Source organism: Bos indicus, chromosome 14, assembly GCF_029378745.1.
Source record: "Bos indicus isolate NIAB-ARS_2022 breed Sahiwal x Tharparkar chromosome 14, NIAB-ARS_B.indTharparkar_mat_pri_1.0, whole genome shotgun sequence".
NCBI classification, from domain to species: domain Eukaryota; kingdom Metazoa; phylum Chordata; class Mammalia; order Artiodactyla; family Bovidae; genus Bos; species Bos indicus.
The window spans coordinates 34,587,465-34,608,008 of NC_091773.1; the positions used below are offsets into that span (position 1 = coordinate 34,587,465).

At 42.5% G+C, this 20,544-nt stretch overlaps 1 long non-coding RNA gene across 1 annotated transcript; it reads right to left on the bottom strand.

Annotated features, from left to right (window-relative positions):
- Positions 1 to 1,768: 1,768 nt before the first annotated feature.
- On the bottom strand, positions 1,769 to 19,346 carry LOC139186910 (uncharacterized). The gene is made up of 3 exons (XR_011570595.1): positions 19,154 to 19,346; positions 17,895 to 18,070; positions 1,769 to 3,203 (listed from the first exon to the last, which is right to left on the bottom strand). It is a non-coding gene; the product is annotated as an uncharacterized lncRNA (long non-coding RNA).
- Between the last annotated feature and the right edge of the window lie 1,198 nt (positions 19,347 to 20,544).

Below are 20,544 nucleotides of genomic sequence, written 5' to 3' on the forward strand. Positions count from 1 at the left end.
CTGATTTGTGATACGTCAGCACAATGAAAACATGGAGTAGCTGATAATTTACCTTGTGGGACAGTAGGCAAGTGAAAATAGCATTTATTATAGCTTTTGGTAAAAAAAAAAATTATGTATTTGGCTATGCTGGGTCTTAGTTGCAGCATGCAGGATCTAGTTCCCTGACAAGGGATCAAACCTGGGCCCCCTGCATTGGGAGCACAGAGTCTTAGCCACCGGACCACCGGGGAAGTCCCTATTATAGTTTAATTTGCCTTTATTTCACAGTGATTTTTTAGATTCTTTATATATATAATTATATATACATGTATTTCTTTCGTGAACGGTGTATATGTTATTGATTTCTCTATTGGGCATTTTGGAGAAGGAAATGGCAACCCACTCCACTATTCTTGCCTGGAGAATCCCACGGACGGGAGAGCCTGGTGGGCTGCCGTTTCTGGGGTTGCACAGAATCGGACATGGCTGAAGCGACTTAGCAGCAGCAGCATTGGGCATTTTGGTCATTCAAATGTTTGATTTGCAAGGAAAAAAAAACACTAATTTGAAAAGAAACCTGTACCCATGTTCACTGCAGCATTATTGACAATAGCCAAGAATTGGAAACAAACTGTGCCACCATTGGATGAATGGATAAAGAAGCTGTGATGCACACACACAGGCACAATGGAAAATTTAAAACAAATGGAAATATAAACGGAAAAATAAAAAGAGAGGGAAATCTCACCATTTGTGACACATGGGTGGAACTTGAGGGCATAATGTTAAGTGAAGTAAGTGAGAAAGAGAAAAACAAAGACAGTATGATCTCACTTACATGTGAAATCTAAAATAAAAATAAAAACATCTTGAACTCATAGACACAGAAACAGATAGGTGGTTGCCAGAGACAGGGGGTGGTGAGTGGGCAAAATGGGTGAAGGTAGTTGAAAGCTACGAAGTTCCAGTTATAAAATAAATGTCACTGGCATAAAACATACAGCCTAGTAATCATGGTTAATAATACTGTGCTGTATATTTGAAAGTTGCTGAAAGAATAGATCTTTAAAATTCTCGTCACAAGAAAAAAATGTGTATCTATATATAGTGATGGATATTAACTAGATTTACCGTGGTGATCATTTTGCAATATTTACAAATACTGAATCATTATGTTGTACCTCTGCCACTAATACAATGTTACATGTCATTCTTACCTCAATTCAAGCATTGATTTGTAACAGCTCCTAACTCATTGTATGATCTTTTTATCTTTCAATTAAAAAAAAAATCCTTTCCTAAAAACCTTCCCCAACTTGAACTATTTTTTAAAACTTAGGTTCTCATTTTACCTTCACATCTTTGATCCAGCTGAAATTTGGTCCACTCAGTGTAAGGAATCTGGTAGTAATGCCACTATATTTCCCATCCTGCCTTGCAGCTTTTTGCCCTCAAGGTTGGGAGCCAGGGGCCAGGCTCCACAGGTGAACCTTGAGCAGAGATGGGCTTCACCTCAAGTGACAGGAGTCTAAGAAAGCTGGGGCGATACGTATGGGCTGCAGCTGGGGGGAGGGTAGTCGTTCACTCTGGCAGGATGGAGATGAAAGCAACTCAGACCAAGGAGCTGAGAGCGACTCCAGAAACAGTCTAAGCTGCCTGGTGCCTCTTCACCACATGCCCCCCAGCCCCCCGACTCCATTTCTGTTGAATGAGAAAACCTGGTCTTTGATGCAGGCAGCAATAAACCTGCTACAGGAGAGTGAGCTCACAGAGAGCCAACCACACACACACATACACACACACACATATACATACACACATGCACACATTCCTCAACAAAAGAAAATAAACAAAACAAATATTCCAAAGCACAAGACGAAAATTAGCACTAAGGAAACCAACACACGGAAAGGGGGAGAGATAAATTGGGAGATTGAGATTGACATATATGCACTACTGTATATAAAATAGATAACTATTAAAAACCTACTGTATAGCCCAGGGAACTCTACTCAACACCCTGTAATAATCTGCATGGGTAAAGAATCTTAAAAAAGAGTGAATCTCTGTATATGTATGATGGGTTCACTTTGCTGTTCACCTGAAACCAACACAACATTGCAAATCAACTATACTCCAGTAAAAATTAATTAAAAATAATAATTCAATAGGGTTTAGACAGGAAAATCAAAATATGTTTTGAAAATCAATAATTCTATATTTCCAAAGCAAGTGACATTTAAAATTTGTAAAACAGAAAAAAAAAAAAACCCAGAAAGCTGACACACTAAACAAGGTAATTTAACTACTACTAAAAAAATAAATAAATAAAACAAAAAAACAAAACACTGGCAGCCTTTCCAGCAAAATCTCTTTCAATCTATGAGGACTTGTCTCATTGTACCTTCAGCTGTGCTCACTCACTCCCCAGATAACTAAGCCACTTCTCTGCTCCTACCCTCCTCATCCCTGTATGGCATTACCCTTCCAACCACCCCTCCTCAACCCCCCAAACCCTTGGCTGTTTGAAAACCCCTACACGCTCTACCTCATTTGTGAATGCTCCCCTTAGCTTCTTGTTCAAGCTTAACATGGACACCCACCCCCGAAGGTCACTGCTACCCAGTCATGCTCTTCCCAACCCCCGCCTCCTGTACCCTGGCACTCCTGAGCCTAAAGCTGTACTCCTCTTCCCTCATTGATGCTTCCAGGCCATTCCCCACATCCTGCCTAGATTCATCCAGCTTTAACCTCATATCATCAGACTATGTCACCCACTATCCACAACCTCATGCATTGGAGAAGGAAATGGCAGCCCACTCCGGTGTTCTTGCCTGGAGAATCCCAGGGACAGGGGAGCCTGGTGGGCTGCCATCTATGGGGTCACACAGAGTAGGACACGACTGCAGTGACTTAGCAGCAGCATCCACAACCCCTTGGGCCGTATTATCACTTGGTTAAGTAATTGGAGCTCCCAGCTCACTGTCAGTCTCTTCAAGTTCATTCCTGTCTTGGTTCTCGGTGATTTTCAACATACACACTGATGGTCACTTCCATACCCAGGCCTCTCAGAATCTTGAGCCCCCCATATCATCTCCCCTTCCCCATCTGCACTTACCTCTGTGGTCATTCTCTAGACTTTCTCGATACCAGTCGCCATGACCCCTCCAGGCACTGCACTCTCTGAGACCTCCTGTCTCTCCAGCTTGCTTTTTAAAACACTGAAGTGTGTGACATATAACATCATATTAGTCACAAGCGTACAACACAATGATTTGTACATTTGTACAATGATTTGTATAGCACGGTGATATATACATAATCATTTGTATATATTACAAAACGATCACCCCAATAAATCGAGTTAACATCTATTACCACATATAGTTACAATTTTTTTCCCTGTGATGAGAACTTTTAAGACTCATTCTTTTAGCAGCTTTCAAATATGCAACACATTACTGTTAACTGTAGCCACAATGCCACACATGACATCCCCAGGATGTATTTATAACTGGAAGTTTGTACCTTTTGACTCCTTTCATCTATTTCACCCATACCCCATTCCCCACCTCTGTCTGCTCTCTGTATCTAATGAACTTGTTTTTTTTCCCCCAAGATTCCACATATAAGTGAGACATATAAGTCTTTGTCTCTCTCTCTCTCTGACTTATTTCACTTAGCGTAATGCCTTCAAGTTCCATCCATATTGTCCCAAATGGCAAAATTTCTTCCTGTTTTATGACTGAATAATATTCCATTCGTTATTTCTTTATCCATTCATCCACTGATGGTCACTTAGGTTGTTTCCGTATCTTGGCTATTTTAAATAATACAGCTATATACATGGAGGTTCCAGTTCACTTTTCCTAGAAACTCAACCCCCATCTTTTCACTGCCCCATTCTCCCCCATACCTTCTCTTCTTATGCAAGTTAAACTCCATAGTCAAATAGTATAATTACCTCTTTGCATGTACTGTCAACTACCAAGGCCCTTTCTCACTTATACTAGAAATTTAATCAAATATTATATATTCTTTTGTGTCTGGCTTCTTTGCTCAATATTGTATTTATGAAATACTTCTTTTTGTTTGAGCAGTTTATTTTCATTTTGTACAGCACCCTGTAATATGAATACCCCACTACTTATTTCTTCATTATGCACTTGCTTTTGGCTAGTGCTCCCGTGAACATCCTACCACCTTCTGTGCATACGTTTCTATTTGGACTGGAATTGCTGAGTCACAAGGAATGCACTTCTTCAGCTTTAATAGGTGATGCTAAACTGCTTCCTGGCGGTGGTACTAATTAATTTATAATCCCATTTGCAGTGTATGAAAGTTCCAGTGGCTAGCATTTTTTCTTACATTTTCCTTTTAATGTTAGCCATCCTGGTGAGATTGTAATTGTGTAACATTGGGATTTTAAATTTGCATTTCTTTGATTAAGGAGGTAAAGCACTTTCATACATATTTATTGGCCATTTAAAGAACAGTCTTGTGAAGTACCTTGCACATTTTACCAATGGGTTGTCTGTGTTTTCATGTTGATTTCTATGAGTTCTTCATAGGACTGTGAGTTAAATGTGTTGCAAATAACCTCTCCCATTCTGTTGCTTACCCTTTTATTCTCCTGCTTTTTTTGATGAATAAGAAGTCTTAATTTTAGGGAACTCTCATTTATCAATGTTTTCCTCTGTGGTTAAGAGTCTGTGGTTTTGAGTACTATTTAAGAAATCTTTTTCTACCCTGAGGTTATGAAGTTAATCTATATTCTCTTCTAGATTTATTTTGTTGCCTTTCACATTTGAATCTACAAATATTCTGGAATTTTGGTGTGAAGTAGTATTCAGCTTTATTTAATTTTTTTTCTTTTTTTTTTTTTTGAATATTCAATTTTTTATTGGTTTAATGTTTGGTATGATGAATATGAGAAGGATTACTCCAGATGGAAAGGCAATTTAAACAAAGACAGTGAATAAAAGAAAGAAAAGAGTGGGTTATGTTTGGGTGGACAGTGAATCTCTTCACAAAGTTGTCAGGGTTTCTAAAGTTCTGGTAGAAATTCAAGTGGGAAGTCAGAAGTAAGGCAAGTTTGATTCCATACCAAATTACAGAAAGCAGCACACAGACATGTCCTGCGATTTGCTGAATCTGTCAATCAATCACACCTCCAATAACAATCAATCACACATCCAATAACTGTAGGTCCCTTGAATCAGAGGCTCCAGGCCCCCGTCATTTCTCCACGAGCATCGTTCAGGTTACACCAGGAATCAGGATTTCCAACCATGAAGAGGTTGGCCCATCAGTCATTCACAGCAGTTAGAACTCAGCCGCGTTCATTTCCTAAGGCTGCTATAACAAAGTACCGCAAACGGGGTGGCTTAGAAAAACATTAAGGTCTTCTTTCACAGCTCTCGAGGACGGATGCTGGAGATCAAAGTGTCACCTTGATCTGTGGTTGCCGGCCCCGCCCCAAAGGCTCTAAAGAAGAATCCATCCTTGTCCCTTCCGTCTCCCGGTGGCTCCAGGTGGCTCCAGGCTCCCGGCAGCGTCTCTCCTATCTCTGCCTCTGTCTTCACACAACAATCTTCCTTCTGTCTCAGTGCCTGCTCCTCTTCTTATGAGGACACAGCCGCTGGATTTAGGGGCTACCCCCAATCCAAGATGATTTCATCCACAAAGTCCCTATTTGCCAATCAGTGAGATTCTAAGGTCCCAGGTAGACATGAAGATTTAGAGAACACCATCCAACCCACTACAGCAGCCATCAGGCTAAACACGAAAGAGCCACACCTCAGCGGCCGTCTCTGCGACCACGTCCTTGACGCCAGGCGTAACCGCTGACAGCCCACAGGACCCTCTCACCCCGGGCTCGGTTCTGCCAGCTTCGCCCCCTCTCACCGGGGGTCAGGTGGTTGCATTCCAAAGGTCGCACGTGGAAGGGAGAATAAAATTTAGTTTGAACAGATGCTGCACCGGGCAGCAGTCTGAGGCGACAACTTGTACTTCCTGTCTTCCCAAAGAGCCGTCCTCCACTTGAGGTAAAATACTCCGAGGGAGCCGCGAGCTAGGGAACCGTGACCTCCCATTAGATGCGCTGGCTATTTAATTTTTTTCTATTTGGAAATTGTCTCAGAACTACTTGTTGAACTGTTACTCTTTGTGACATATCATACCTTTGTTGGGCTTCCAGTTATTAAGGAGTCCATCTACCAGTGCAGGAGACCGTTTGGTCCCTGGGTCAGGAAGATCCCCTGAAGAAGGAAATGGCAATTCACTTCAGTATTATTGCCTGGGAAATCCCATGGACTGAGGAGCCTGGCGGGCTACAGTCCATGGGGTGGCAAAGACTTGGACATGACTGAGCGACTGAGCATGAACACACACACATAACTTTGTTGTGAACAGCAAGTATATAGATGTGAGGGTCTGTTTCTGTTTCATTTAATAAGGTTTGTTTTTATAAGAATGTATCCATTTCATTCACATTTTACTGTGCTGCTGTAAAATTGTTTATAACATACTTCTGTCTTTTCAATGTCTGAAAGATCAATAGTGATATTTCCCTTTTCAATTTTGACGTTAGTAATTTGCCTTTTTTCCTTTTAAAGTCAGTCTCGCTAGAGATTTATCAATTTTGTAAGTATTTTCAAAGACCAATTTTTGGCTTTTCCATTCTTTTATTTTAAACTTTCTGTATCCTTATGTTATAAACATAAAGTTGAGCATATATGTGTCTATGTATGTGTCTATCTATCCATATCTAATAGTCTAGGATCAAATTATAAAGAAAAAAGTATGCTCATATATCCAGTTTGTAATATATTCATGCAAAGTAAATGCCTCAGTGGGGTAAAAAATTACAGTACTATACAATCTGTGGTTGATTGAAACTTGTGTAGTTTAAGGGTCAACTGTAAAGTAATATAAGAAAGGCACTTAGAACAGGACACTGACATGTAATAAGTGATCAGGAAATGATAGCTGATCTTTTAAAACTCTCTTATTTTTAGCTTTTTGCTTATATTTTGTGCTAGTTGTGTTGTCTTATAAATAGCAAGTCAGTGAGTGTTGTTTTTAAAATGTGGTTTGGGAATTCCCTGGCAGTCCAGTGGTTAGAATTCAGCATTTCATTGCCAAGGGCCTGGGGTTTAATTCCTGGTAAGGGAACTAAGATCCCACAAGCCGTGAGTCACAGCCAAAAAGAGGAAACTGTGTTTTTATTAAAAATAAACATCCAGAAAGTACACAAACTGTAAATCGATGGATATTCATAAAGTGAACAGAGCTGTGGAAACAGTCTTCAGATCAAGCACACCCAGAAACTCTCAACTTGCCTCCTTCCAGGCACTGGCCTCACCAAGGGCACCATTTCTAACAGCACAGACGGCTTCACATTGTTTTGAATTTTATCTGAATGGATTTATATAATGTGTGTACCTTCATGTCTCGGCTCTTTTGCTCAACATTATGTTTGTGAGATTTGTCCATATTTGTAGGTGCAGCTGCACTTGTTCACTCTTATTGCTGCATAATACTTTATCATGTGATGTATCACAGTTTAGTTTTGCAAGACTCTTGAGAGTCCCCTGGACAGCAAGGAAATCAAGCTAGTCAATCCTAAAGGAAATCAATCCTGAATACTCATTAGAAGGACTTATGCTGAAGCCGAAGCTCCAATATTTTGGTCTCCTGATGTGAACAGCTGACTCTTGGAATAGACGCTGATGCTGAGAAAGATTGAGGGCAGAAGGAGAAGAGGGCATCAGAGGATGAGATGGCTGGATGGCATCACCAATACAATGGACATGAACTCGGGCAAACTCCGGGAGATGGTGAGGGACAGGGAGACTTGGCGTGCTGCCGTCCATGGGGTCATGAAGAGTCGGACACGACTGGGCAACTGAAGAACAACAAATACGGTAGACGGTCTTTTGGTCTTTCTTGGTTAGGACTATCTCAAATGATGCTGCTGTGAACACTCTTATGCATGTATTTTAGTGAACCTCATATGCATTTTGGTTGGGAATATGCCTTGAGATGGAATCACTGGCTCACAAGATGTGCATTTTTTCAATTTTACAAGTCACTGTTAAACTGTTCTACAGAGGGGCTGTACCAGTTTACACTCCCACAAACCGTGCCTTTTAATAAGAGTTTGTAATTGTCATAACTGTTATGACCAATGTCGTGTTATTTTGTGGTTTTGTTTTTGGTTTCCTTGCTGTTCTTTTATATTTAGTTCTCCTTTCACTATAAACAGAACTTTGTTTTGCCTGCCTTTTGAAATAATTTGGAGGATAAAGAACCTGTTTTTAATTTTACTAATGGTTACTATACGGTAATTCACAATCATTGTCACAAGTCTGTCTAATTATCAAAATTACAATAAAAACAATTATGTTGACTCACTTTTCATGAAAGGCAAAGATTGCAGTGTTTTTACTCCCTTCCCTGAGTCCTGTCTTCAAGAAATTAATGTTGTGTCATAAATTCTATCATCCAAAATTTAGCCCATCAGAGAGGTGCTAATTTGTAGGGCTTGATATTGGCCCATATTAAATTGATTCAATGGCACAATGCCATTGACCTTGAATACTTGTAAGAAAAGCTATGAAACTCCTGATTGTAATTATGAGGATCTTGTTCATTGCATTACTGTGTTTTCTCAGCAAGACATTTTTCCCAGATCTCGGAATCAGAAATTGTGCTTTTCATGAGCATGTGGCTTATTTTTACCTTACAAACCCAGATATTTTCTTTTTTATAACACTGACTTGTAGGAAATTTAGAATATATTGGGTTGGCCAAAAAGTTCTTTCAAGTTTTCCCGTAAGCCAGGAAAAACCCAAATGAACTTTTGCCCAACCCAATATTTTATTTCTCTATGTTTATATTTTTGAAAACAATATTATACTCTTTTGGAAATGAGACAAAATATGAATCAGTGTGGCAGGGCAAAGATGGCTTCCATGTCAATGGTGGTTATCTCCAGGGAGAGAAGTGAGAATGAGAAAAATAAAAAGTGAAAATAGCTTATTCATTTGCATTATTTAAGTATGAATTTGTATGTTATTGGTATAATTTTAAAAAGAAGTATGTGTACATTGAAAAGAAAGAAACTAAAGGCAAATACATGTAGGAGCTGGGATAGAACTCCCTAAGACATGAAACCTTATAGAAATGATATAGCGATCTGACCCAAAATTTCAAAACTTTCTCTCCAGAAGAAACACTAAAAACAAAGTCCCCAAATCAGTAGACTACTGACAGACAAGATTAAAAACAAATGTTATAGACAAAGATGAATAACCTCAAAATATAATGAGCTTCTACTAATCAAGAAGAAAATGAGAAAGAGCTAATAAAAATGAGCTAGTAAAATAGGATATAAACAGGCAAATCACTAAGAAGAATGATAAAGGACCTATTAACATATATTAGTTAAACTAATAAGTAAAGAAATGAAGAAACGCAAATCAAAAATAGATTTTGTATTTCGCTCTAAGTTTTTCACTTATCAGATGGGGAAATATTCAAAAAACACATATAACTGATGTAGGTGAGCGGGAAAAGGGCATGCTATGGATGGTTATAAAAACAGCACAGCCTATGGGAAGGATAATTGTGTACTATATGAACTAACAATCCCATTTTTTAGACTATTCTACAAATACACGAAGATGCATGAATATATATACATATATACATGCATACAGGCAGGCCTTCAGAGACTTGCACTGCAGTATTATTTGTAGGAATACGGATAGTAGAAATTATTTAAATGATCATTTTGGGAGAAATTTATTAATGGAACACTAAGCATCTAATGTGGAAAATTCTGAAAGAGATGGGAATACCAGACCACCTGACCTGCCTCTTGAGAAACCTATGTGTAGATGAGGAAACAAAAGTTAGAACTGGACATGGAACAACAGACTGGTTCCAAATAGGAAAAGGAGTACAGTAAGGTTGTATATTGTCACCTGCTTATTTAACTTCTATGCAGAGTACATCATGAGAAATGCTGGGCTGGAAGAAGCACAAGCTGGAATCAAGATTGCCGGGAGAAATATCAATAACCTCAGATATGCAGATGACACCACGCTTATGGCAGAAAGTGAAGAGGAACTAAAAAGCCTCTTGATGAAAATGAAAGAGGAGAGTGAAAAACTTGGCTTAAAGCTCAACATTCAGAAAATGAAGATCATGGCATCTGGTCCCATCACTTCATGGGAAATAGATGGGAAAACAGTGGGAACAGTGTCAGACTTTATTTTCTGGGGCTCCAAAATCACTGCAGATGGTGACTGCAGCCATGAAATTAAAAGACGCTTACTCCTTGGAAGGAAAGTTATGACCAACCTAGATAGCATATTCAAAAGCAGAGACACTACTTTGCCAACAAAGGTCTGTCTAGTCAAGGCTATGGTTTTTCCAGTAGTCATGTATGGATGTGAGAGTTGGACTGTGAAGAAAGCTGAGCACCAAAGAACTGATGCTTTTGAACTGTGGTGTTGGAGAAGACTCTTGAGAGTCCCTTGGACTGCAAGGAGACCCAACCAGTCCATCCTAAAGGAGATCAGTCCTGGGTGTTCATTGGAAGGACTGATGCTAAAGCTGAAACTCCAGTACTTTGGCCATCTCATGCGAAGAGTTGACTCATTGGAAAAGACTGATGCTGGGAGGGATTGGGGGCAGGAGGAGAAGGGGACAAGAGAGGATGAGATGGCTGGATGGCATCACTGACTCGATGGACCTGAGTTTGAGTGAACTCCGGGGGTTGGTGATGGACAGGGAGGCCTGGCGTGCTGTGATTCATGGGGTTGCAAAGAGTCGGGCACAACTGAGAGACTGAACTGAACTTAACTGAACTGAAGCATCTAATTCCAGAAAAACATCTACTTCTGCTTTATTGACTACGCCAAAACCTTTGACTGTGTGGCTCACAACAAACTGTGGAAAATTCTGAAAGAGATGGGAATACCAGACCACCTGACCTGCCCCCTGAGAAATCTGTATAGGTCAGGAAGCAACAGTTGGAACTGGACATGGAACAACAGACTTGTTCCAAATTGGGAAAGGAGTACATCAAGGCTATATATTGTCACCCTGCTTATTTAACTTATATGCAGAGTATATCATGAGAAATGCTGGGCTGGATGAAGCACAAGCTGCAATCAAGATTGCCGGGAAAAATATCAGTAACTTCAGATATGCAGATGACACCTGATATGCAGATCAGATATGCAGATCGTTGAATAGCATCACTGACTTGACAGACATGAGTTTGGGTAAGCTCCGGGAGTTGGTGATGGACAGGGAAGCCTGGTGTGCTTTAGTCCATGGGTCACAAAGAGCCAGACACAACTGAACAACTGCTGAACTTAACTGAAGCATCTAATAACAAAAATACGGTAGTTTTATCTATCAGTTCAGTTCAGTCGCTCAGTTGTGTCCAACTCTTTGCGACCCCATGAATTGTAGCATGCCAGGCCTCCTGGTCCATCACCAACTCCCAGAGTTCACTCAAACTCATGTGCATCGAGTCAGTGATGCCATCCAGCCATCTCATCCTCTCTCGTCCCCTTCTCCTCCTGTCCCCAATCCCTCCCAGCATCAGAGTCTTTTCCAATGAGTCAACTCTTCACATGAGGTGGCCAAAGTATTGGAGTTTCAGCTTTAGCATCATTCCTTCCAAAGAACACCCAGGGCTGATCTCCTTTAGAATGAACTAGTTGAATCTCCTTGCAGTCCAAGGGACTCTCAAGAGTCTTCTCCAACACCACAGTTCAAAAGCATCAATTCTTCGGCCCTCAGCTTACTTCATAGTCCAACTCTCACATCCATACATGACTACTGGAAAAACCATAGCCTTGACTAGATGGACCTTTGTTGGCAAAGTAGTGTCTCTGCTTTTGAATATGCTATCTAGGTTGGTCATAACTTTCCTTCCAAGGAGTAAGCGTCTTTTAATTTCATGGCTACAATCACCATCTGCAGTGATTTTGGAGCCCCCCAAAATAAAATATGACACTGTTTAACATATTGTGGCACGATTAACATAGTGTGGGCTTTTTCAGGTCAGTATAGATAAAACTTTTCATACTGGAGAAGGGAATGAACAGTATGAAAAGTTTTATCTATACTGACCTGAAAAAGCCCACAATATGTTAATCATGGTTGAATGAAAGAATGAGCAGTTGGAAATATATAACATGAATGAAAGTTCAAGTGGATCAAAACTAAATATTAAATAACCTCTGGGCTCAGAGGGTACAAGAGAGGGTTCTGGCTTCTTCCACCTTCCTTAGGGTTTGACAAGTAGGCAGTGTGGTCTTAAGTTTCCCAGGTGGTGCAGTGGTAAAGAACCCTTGTGTCAGTGCAGAAGATGCAAAAGGTGTGGGTTCGATCCCTGGGTGGGGAAGATCCTCTGGAGTGGGAAATGGCATTCCACTCCACTTCTTACCTGGAAAATTCCATGGACAGAGGAGTCAGTTGTGTCTCAATGAGTTGAACTACAGGACTATGCCTTTGTAGTCTTAAAGGGGCACTGGCCCTTCAAGATTAGCATGGGGCTAGTTTGCCTGAGAGGATAGTGTCCTAGGGGTGTGTGTGTGTGTGTGTGTGTGTGTGTGCACACGCACATATGTAAGAGCTTTTTTGCCTGTATCTTTGTTTGAGATTGGGTTGTGAATTGGGTTCTGTTTTTACTTGCTGCTCTTCCCCCTCTCTGCAACCACCTGTAGGGACCTAGGACCTAGCCAGGGAAGCCAAACAGGATCTTGAAGAAAAGCCAAAACTCCCCCAAACCAGTAAGGCTCCCTCTCCGCACAAAGACTACCTCCACATTTCCAAAACGTGTTCTCAAATTTTGCACCATCCCTTCCATTCTGGATCTGCTTCCAAAGCCCCACCTCTGATGAGAGGGGAGCCTGAGTTCTCAAGGTGCAAGGGCACCAAGAAAGGAGTCGGGTATGTGTTTCTATGCCTGGGCGTGATCTACACTTCTCCTGGTCTGTGTGGTCAGACTGCTTTTCTCCACTTCTCATTGCCAGTGATCCCATAGCTCATGAGGAGCCTGGCAGGCTACAGTCTGTGGGGTCGCAAAGAGTCAGACACTACTGAGCCACTAAGCACAGGACAGCACAGCACAGGAAGGTCCTAGGAAGTGAGTGGATGCAGTTAACGGAAGATGTAGGGCAGCACTACCTGTGTCTCCTGGCCCCTCTGCACCCCACCCCCCCACCACACACACACACCCTTTAAGAAGACACACAAGTAACTGGGCCTCACGTTGGCAGGAAAAATAGTTTGTTCCCCTTCAGATTTGACTTAACATTTTTCTAGCTCCTTTTTTCCCTCTGTTCCTTCTACCCTTCCTGTTTCTTATTTTTTTAAAAGTCTTTTTTTTACCCCTGATATCCTAGAAAATAACCTAGATAGCCTATGTGATTTGACCACAGGTAATGAAGTTCTGACCTCAAAATGTATTGTTGAATGAAGTCCTGTACATGAAATAGCCTACAAGCTTCTGCCAACAGCAAACATACCAAAATGAGGCTACAGAATGTATTTCTTGGAAAACCAAACAAAGGAAATAGGAAGAAATGGGCAAAGTCCATTTCTTTTCTCTGCCCGCCTCCTGTTGCCTAATTCTCAGTTTTCATGAGGTCTTTGGAAAACGGCAAGATTCCAGAGTCGTGGGCCTGTACTTATTTGATCCTGTTTTTCATGGCTCCCTTTCTTCTCTTTAGCTTCTCTCTCATGGATGGTGCTCACTCACTACATGAACCGTATTATTACCAAATGACATTCAGTGGAGACATCATATATGCCTTTTCTGGAACAAGCTGTAACAAGAGTCTAAAACATGACTTGTGGTTCTCAAAGCATTTGGTCAGCGTCCATGCACTCTTCCTTGGGGCGGTTGAGACTTGCTGTGTTTGAAGAGTGTGGGGTCTTTCTCAAAAAAACTGTGGTTCCACTTGCTAGGTTTGCAGGATGATTACAGAGCAATGGGGTGACAAGTGAAAATGAAACCCTTTATTGAAAACACAATGCAGGGCCACTCCCCACACCCCAGCCAAACAAGTTCCCTTGTCTGTCTATCATAAGGGAAGTGTGTTTGGCTAAGCAAAGATGGGGTGTGGTGGGCAAATGCAGGGGAGAAGGAGACAAGGGGATGGTGAGGGAAAATGGAATGAAGTTTCTGTGCCGTTGGGGCTCCTGATTCTCCGCAGCTTGGAGCTCATGTCTACCACTGTGGCCTGTGGTTCCCCACTCCCCGCCCCGGTCAACTGGGCTGTCCTCTCTAGACCCTGCCACCCTCACTCCCTCCAAACCCCCTCATAGCTGGGCCCCTTCTCACTGATGTTGTGGCCAAGAAAGAACACACGGGGCCTTTCTGGATAATTTTCAGGAAATTCAAGAAGAGATGAGAAACTGGAATATAAAAAATCAGTGTTTTAGTTTTTAATTTCCCTTCAAGAAATCTCATTGGTGGAGGCCTCCTCCAATGGTTGGATGGCTTAGATATTCTCTGAGCTAATTAGGTCTTGACATATATTTGCCAAGTATTCTGTATAATTTTTTTCTTTCATTTCCAAAATTTTAAACCTAATTCATGGAGCCGTGAATACAACAATATACCAGCATGGAAAATAAATGCACTTTGAAAGAGGAGAAACGGAGCCTGCTGTTTGATTTACATCATTTAGTTAACGGGTTAGTCAACATTTACTCAGAACCCTCTGGGTACAGAATGTAATAGGCATGTGGGAAAATTACAAAAGATATGGGAAGACATTTTTTTCTGCCTGCAAAAATCCAACTAATTCACTCTAATGGAAGACACCAACTAAAGACATATGAGAACAGCTAAGAATACAAATAAAGGGAACTGGTTGTGTCCACTAAGGACATGTTAATTTCAATTGCCCATGAGTGCTGAAGGCTGGCTCAGACTCACTGGCAATGAAGTATCCCAGTTGGGGACTTTGTGGCATTTCCCTGGCGAAATCCGTCCAATAGCAGGTTTCACCTTTCTTAGCAATCTAGGAGGAACCACACAGGTAAATGTGGTGAACTTGAAGAGCTGATTTCCTAACCATAATATTGTTTAACCATAATGATATTATGGTGGCCATCTTTGGATTTATGCCAGAGGCTTTGTAACTATATCATCTCAGGACTCTTCTATTTTCCTTAGAGTCAGAAAAAGCAGACATGACACTTGGCTCTAAAGATATCAGTTGTTCATTGTTCAGTTGCTAAGTTGTGTCCGACTCTTTGCAACCCCATGAATTGCAACATGCCAGGCTTTCCTGTCCTTCATTATCTCCCGCAGTTTGTGCAAACTCATATCCACTGAGTCAGTGATGCTATCTAAACATCTCACCCTCTGCTGCCTCCTTGTCCTCTTGCCTTCAATCTTTCCTAGCATCAGGGTCTTTTCCAATGAGTCAGCTCTTCAAAACAGGTGGCCAAAGTATTGGAGCTTCAGCTTCAGCAGCAGTCCTTCCAATAAATATTCAGGGTTGATTTTCTTTAGGATGGATTGGCTTGATCTCCTTGCTGTCCAAGGGCATTGGCGATACCACCCAATCCTTCTGTGCCTCCTTCTGGCCAGCTCTCTTTTTGCGGACTTCTTGTAAAGTCAAGTGTCCGCTCTGGATAAATAAGTCTTTTAAGAGGAGTGTGCTCTGCTTTTTCAAAGCTTCCTTATCTGTGTTTACTGCTGGCAGAAATCTGGAAAGCTGCCAAGAACCTGGCCAAAGCCTCTATTTTGAATGAGAACATCTACAGGGTAGGTCCAATCTCCCTTCTGATTCATCAAGAGTGTTTCTGGGTCCTTTTGAGAACTATCAGGTTTAACTGCCTGTGCTTTTGAGCGAAGTGCTTTTGAGGCCCACTTATTTTCTTGGGCTCCAAAATCACTGCAGATGGTCACCGCAGCCATGAAATTAAAAGACGCTTGCTGCTTGGAGGAAAAGCTATGACAAAGCTAGACAGCATATTAAAAAGTAAAGACATTACTCTGCTGACAAAGGTCCATCTAGTCAAACCTATGGTTTTTCTAGTAGTCATGTATGGATGTGAGAGTTGGACTATGAAGAAAGCTGAGGGCCGAAGAATTGATGCTTTTGAACTGTGGTGTTGGAGAAGACTCTTGTGAGTCCCTTGGACTGCAAGGAGATCCAACCAGTCCATCTTAAAGGAAATCAGTCCTGAATATTCATTGGAAGGACTGATGCTGAGGCTGAAGCACCAATGCTTGGCCACCTGCTGTGAAGAACTGACTCATTGGAAAAGACCCTGATGCTGGGAAAGATTGAAGGCGGGAGGAGAAGGGGACAACAGAGGATGAGATGGTTGGATGGCATCACCGACTTGGTGGACATGAGTTTGAGCAAGGTCTGTGAGTTGAATGGACAGGGAAGCCTGGAGTGCCATGGTCCATGGGTTGCAAAGAGTCGGACACAACTGAGCAACTGAACTGAACCAGTAACAAAGCCTGTCAGAGCACCTTTTTGGAAAGACAGATTTTTTTTTAATCCATCATAGAACAATATTTTGGAAAATAATAATAAGCTACTAGGAAAATTCAATTTTAAAAAAAGCCCAAAGACTACTAAACACAAGTTTATTTATTTATTTATTTATTTTTTGTCACTAAATTGAATTTTATTTTATTTTATTATTATTATTATTTTTTTATTTATAAAAGAAAATCCATCCTGAACCCTCCAAATCTCTCTTTTTAGATTCAATACACAAAAACTATTCTGTCAAACTTCCATAAAAGTTCTACATGTTTACTCTGTTTCTAAACTTATCTCACTGAAGATTTGTTACCAACAATTTGCAGGATGGACTTGGGTTCAGTCCCTAGTTCAGGAAGGTTCCCTGTAGAAGCGAATGTAACCCACCGCAGCATTCTTGCCTGGAGAAGTCCATGGACAGAGGAGCCTGGCGGGCCACAGTCGATGGGGTTGCAAAGAGTTGGACATGACTGAGCAACTGAGCACAAGGTCCAATCTAACAGTGCTCGATAAATGCAGGGAGGAGGAATGAAATAATAAAATAATACCAATTACATGTGCTAGAAAATAAGCACATGTAAGCAGGGACCTTACCAGGAAGATTTAACAATATTGCTGAGAGTGTCCCAAGAAATATCACTTTCACTGGCATCTTCAAAGGAGAAAGCCTTGCTGACAAACAAGAGGGAAAATGGATGAAGCTTCCTTCCCTGGAACCTGCCCACTATACACTTGCAGACCACACTTCTCCATGAAGATGGCAGGAACAGAAACACCTTGGAGATACATTGGTGCCAAGGAAAATGGGTGGACCTGGCAGCCCAAGGCCTGGCATCAACGTCCCAAAGACCCTACCCTGCTGGCTTCCCCATCCAATGGCACATTTATCCTGGGTGGGCTGCTCTAACCAATGCCCCCTTCACTCTTGGCCCTACTGGTACTCAGCCTGGTAAGTACAATACTTCTCAGCTTACAGGTAATTTTCTCAAGAAATGCCTTGCCTCCTCTCCTTCCATCCTTTTCTCTCTCTCTTTCTCACATTTGGTGGACCCCTTTACAGTACTTAACTGGTGGGTCAGTAATAAAGTATCTGCCTACCAATGCAGGAGACACAAGAGATGCAAGTTCGATCTATGGGTCAGGAAGATCCCTTGAAGTAAGAAATGACAACCCACGCCAGTGTTCTTGCCTGGAGAATCCCATGGACAGAGGAGCCCTGGGGTTATAGTCCATAAGGTTGCACAGAGTCAGATACAACTGAGCCCACACCTCTACCATTCCAGCACTTACAGTGTATCATTGTATTTTTGTACATGGTTACTTTCTTCACATTTTTAGGTCAATGAGGGTTGGGAATCATACCTGTGATGGCTGTCCCTGTGGATTCTGAGCCTTGTCATCTTGTTTGGAACCAGGGCACTCATATCTGTGTGAGCGACTGCTGGGCCTCAGCAACCACGCTGCTTGTACAGGCTCACCTTGCTTTATTGAGCTTCGCAGATACTATGCTTTTTACGACTTGAAAGTTTGGCACAACCCTGTGTGGAGCAAGTCTGTTAGGGCCATTTTCCCAACAGCATTTGCTTGCTCCCTGCCTCTGTGTCACATTTTATCAATTCTAGCAATATTTCAAGCTTTTAAAAAAATTATTATATTTGTTTAGGTGATCTACATTCAGTGATCTCTAATATTACTACTATGACTCACAGAAGGTTTAGATGATGCTTAGCACTTTTTAGCAAAACAGTATTTTCTACCTAAAGTGTGTACATTTTTTAGACATAATGCTATTGCACACATAGTGGCTACAGTATGGTGAAAACATAACCTTTATACGCACTGGGAAAGCAAAAAATTCATGGGACTCTTTTAATTACCATGTTCTGTGTATTGATGTAGTCTGGAGCCTAACCCTGTGATCTCTCTGAGGTCTGCCTGTAATGGATTTTTTCCTCCATTTTCACTTGTAAACTTTTAATTCAATGAACTGACTTTGATAGGGTGAAATCATGAAGTAACTTAATTTTGTGTCACTGTCCCTTCAAACCCACTCTGTGGGCTCCTTCTCTTTCTGCTAGTGGGGATGCACTTGAAGAGGTCCTATAGCTTGTCATGTCTGTCATGGGTCATAAAAAGTCACTTGCGTCTCAAGAAATGACTTATGTTACTAGACAGCCACTGCGAGGCCATGATGGGAGCTGTGAACCTTTGCCCACCCCACCCCCAACCTGGGGTCTCTGGGCTGCAGGCCTCACCTGGGTCCTAGCAACTGGGGATCTGATTACTCCCATCAGTCCCTGTGGTCAAGGTCTTTAGTGAGGATGGCGGCCTTGCTCCGGGAGCCCTGCACACAGCAGACTCGGGAAGGCCCTAGCAGGATTCCAGTGACAGGGGCTGGGGGGCAGTGTCCCTGGGCCCCCACCCTTTCCTGCACTTTTCCATTGTGGGTGTTCTGCACGCTGTCCTTGGGCGAGGGGCGTTACAGTGGGGTTGGGGGGTGGGGGGTGGTCAATGTCTCTTCCCTCCTGCTGGGAGGGGTCCAGCACCTGCCGTCCTGTGGGCTCCCACCAGATCCTTCAAGGCCCTAGGTCCATAAATGAAGTGAGGCAATGTAACGTTACCTAGCCCAAGCTCACTCTGTTAACTGCAGGACAGGCCAATACATCGGGAGGCCCTGTTGTTGGGGGAAAGGAATACGACTTTAATCGGAAAGGCAGCAGATGGCAGACTAGTATCTAAAAAACCGATCTCCTCTCAGCCTAACTCAGGCTCCTTTTATACAGAGGAAGGGCAGGGGGAAGGACCTACTGAGATGTTGACCAATGGCTGAGCAGGACTGCTAACGGTCACTCCTAATGGTCACTAACTTAGGGGAGGGGCCCACTGTTGATGCCGACCAATGACTGAGCCGGACAGCTAACAGCTGTGCCCCGCCCCGCCCCCATTACAGTCACATCTTTTGCTCTTAGGAGGACACCAAAGACTTCCTCAGAGATACATTTGAGGATTTTTTTTTTTCCAGTCTTTGCTTTCTCTCACCACTTCTGACACCGCTGACCACTTCCCCCTTGAAGCCCTTCTGCTTGGTTTGCATGACCTCTAGCGTCTCTTCACCTCTTTCCTTTCCCTCTCAGGCTCTCTCAAAGGTTTGTGTTTTCTTGATTGCTCCTTACCTACAGTGTCTCCAAGTTACCGGCCCAGTCTCTCTCCAGCCTTGTGTGCTAAGTCGCTTCAGCCGTGTCTGACCCTTTGCGACCCTACGGATTATAGCCCTCCAGGCTTCTCTGTCTGTGGGATTCTCCAGACAAGAATACTGGAGGGGGTTGCCATGCCCTCCTTCAAGGGATCTTCCTGACTCAGGGATCGAACCCGCGTCTCTTCCATCTCCTGCATTGGCAGATGGGCTCTTCACCTGGGAAACCCTCTCTAGCCTTAGCTGATTCCTTCTTTCACTGGTGGCTAGATTCATTCACTCCTTCCTTCATCACTGGGCCCTGGGCACCAAGCCCTGAAGCACATTCTTCAGATTCAAAACTCAGCTTCAGGACTTCCCTGGTGGTCCAGTGGTTAAGACTCCACACTGCTAATGCAGGGGATACTGGTTCAATCCCTGGTGGGCGAACTAAGATCACACATGTGGCGCAGTGCGGCCAAAAAAAGCAAAAATGAAACAACTCAGTTTCAGGTCATTCCTCCAGAAAGCCTCTTCTCAGCTTCCAGACAGAATTCAGCCTCATACCTGAGGCACCTTCTGCTTGAGGTGCCAGGTACTGATCCCCGCTCTAAGACTTTGCCCATTGTTGTAATTATTGTCTGGGATGTTTGCCTCCCCCTTTAGACTGCGAGCCCTTAAAGGCAAGGACTCTGTTTAGTAAATTTTGTGCCCCTGTCATATTCAGAAAATTGGAGAAGGCGATGGCAACCCACTCCAGTACTCTCACCTGGAAAATCCCATGGACGGAGGAGCCTGGTGGGCTGCAGTCCATGGGGTTGCTAAGAGTCGGGCACGACT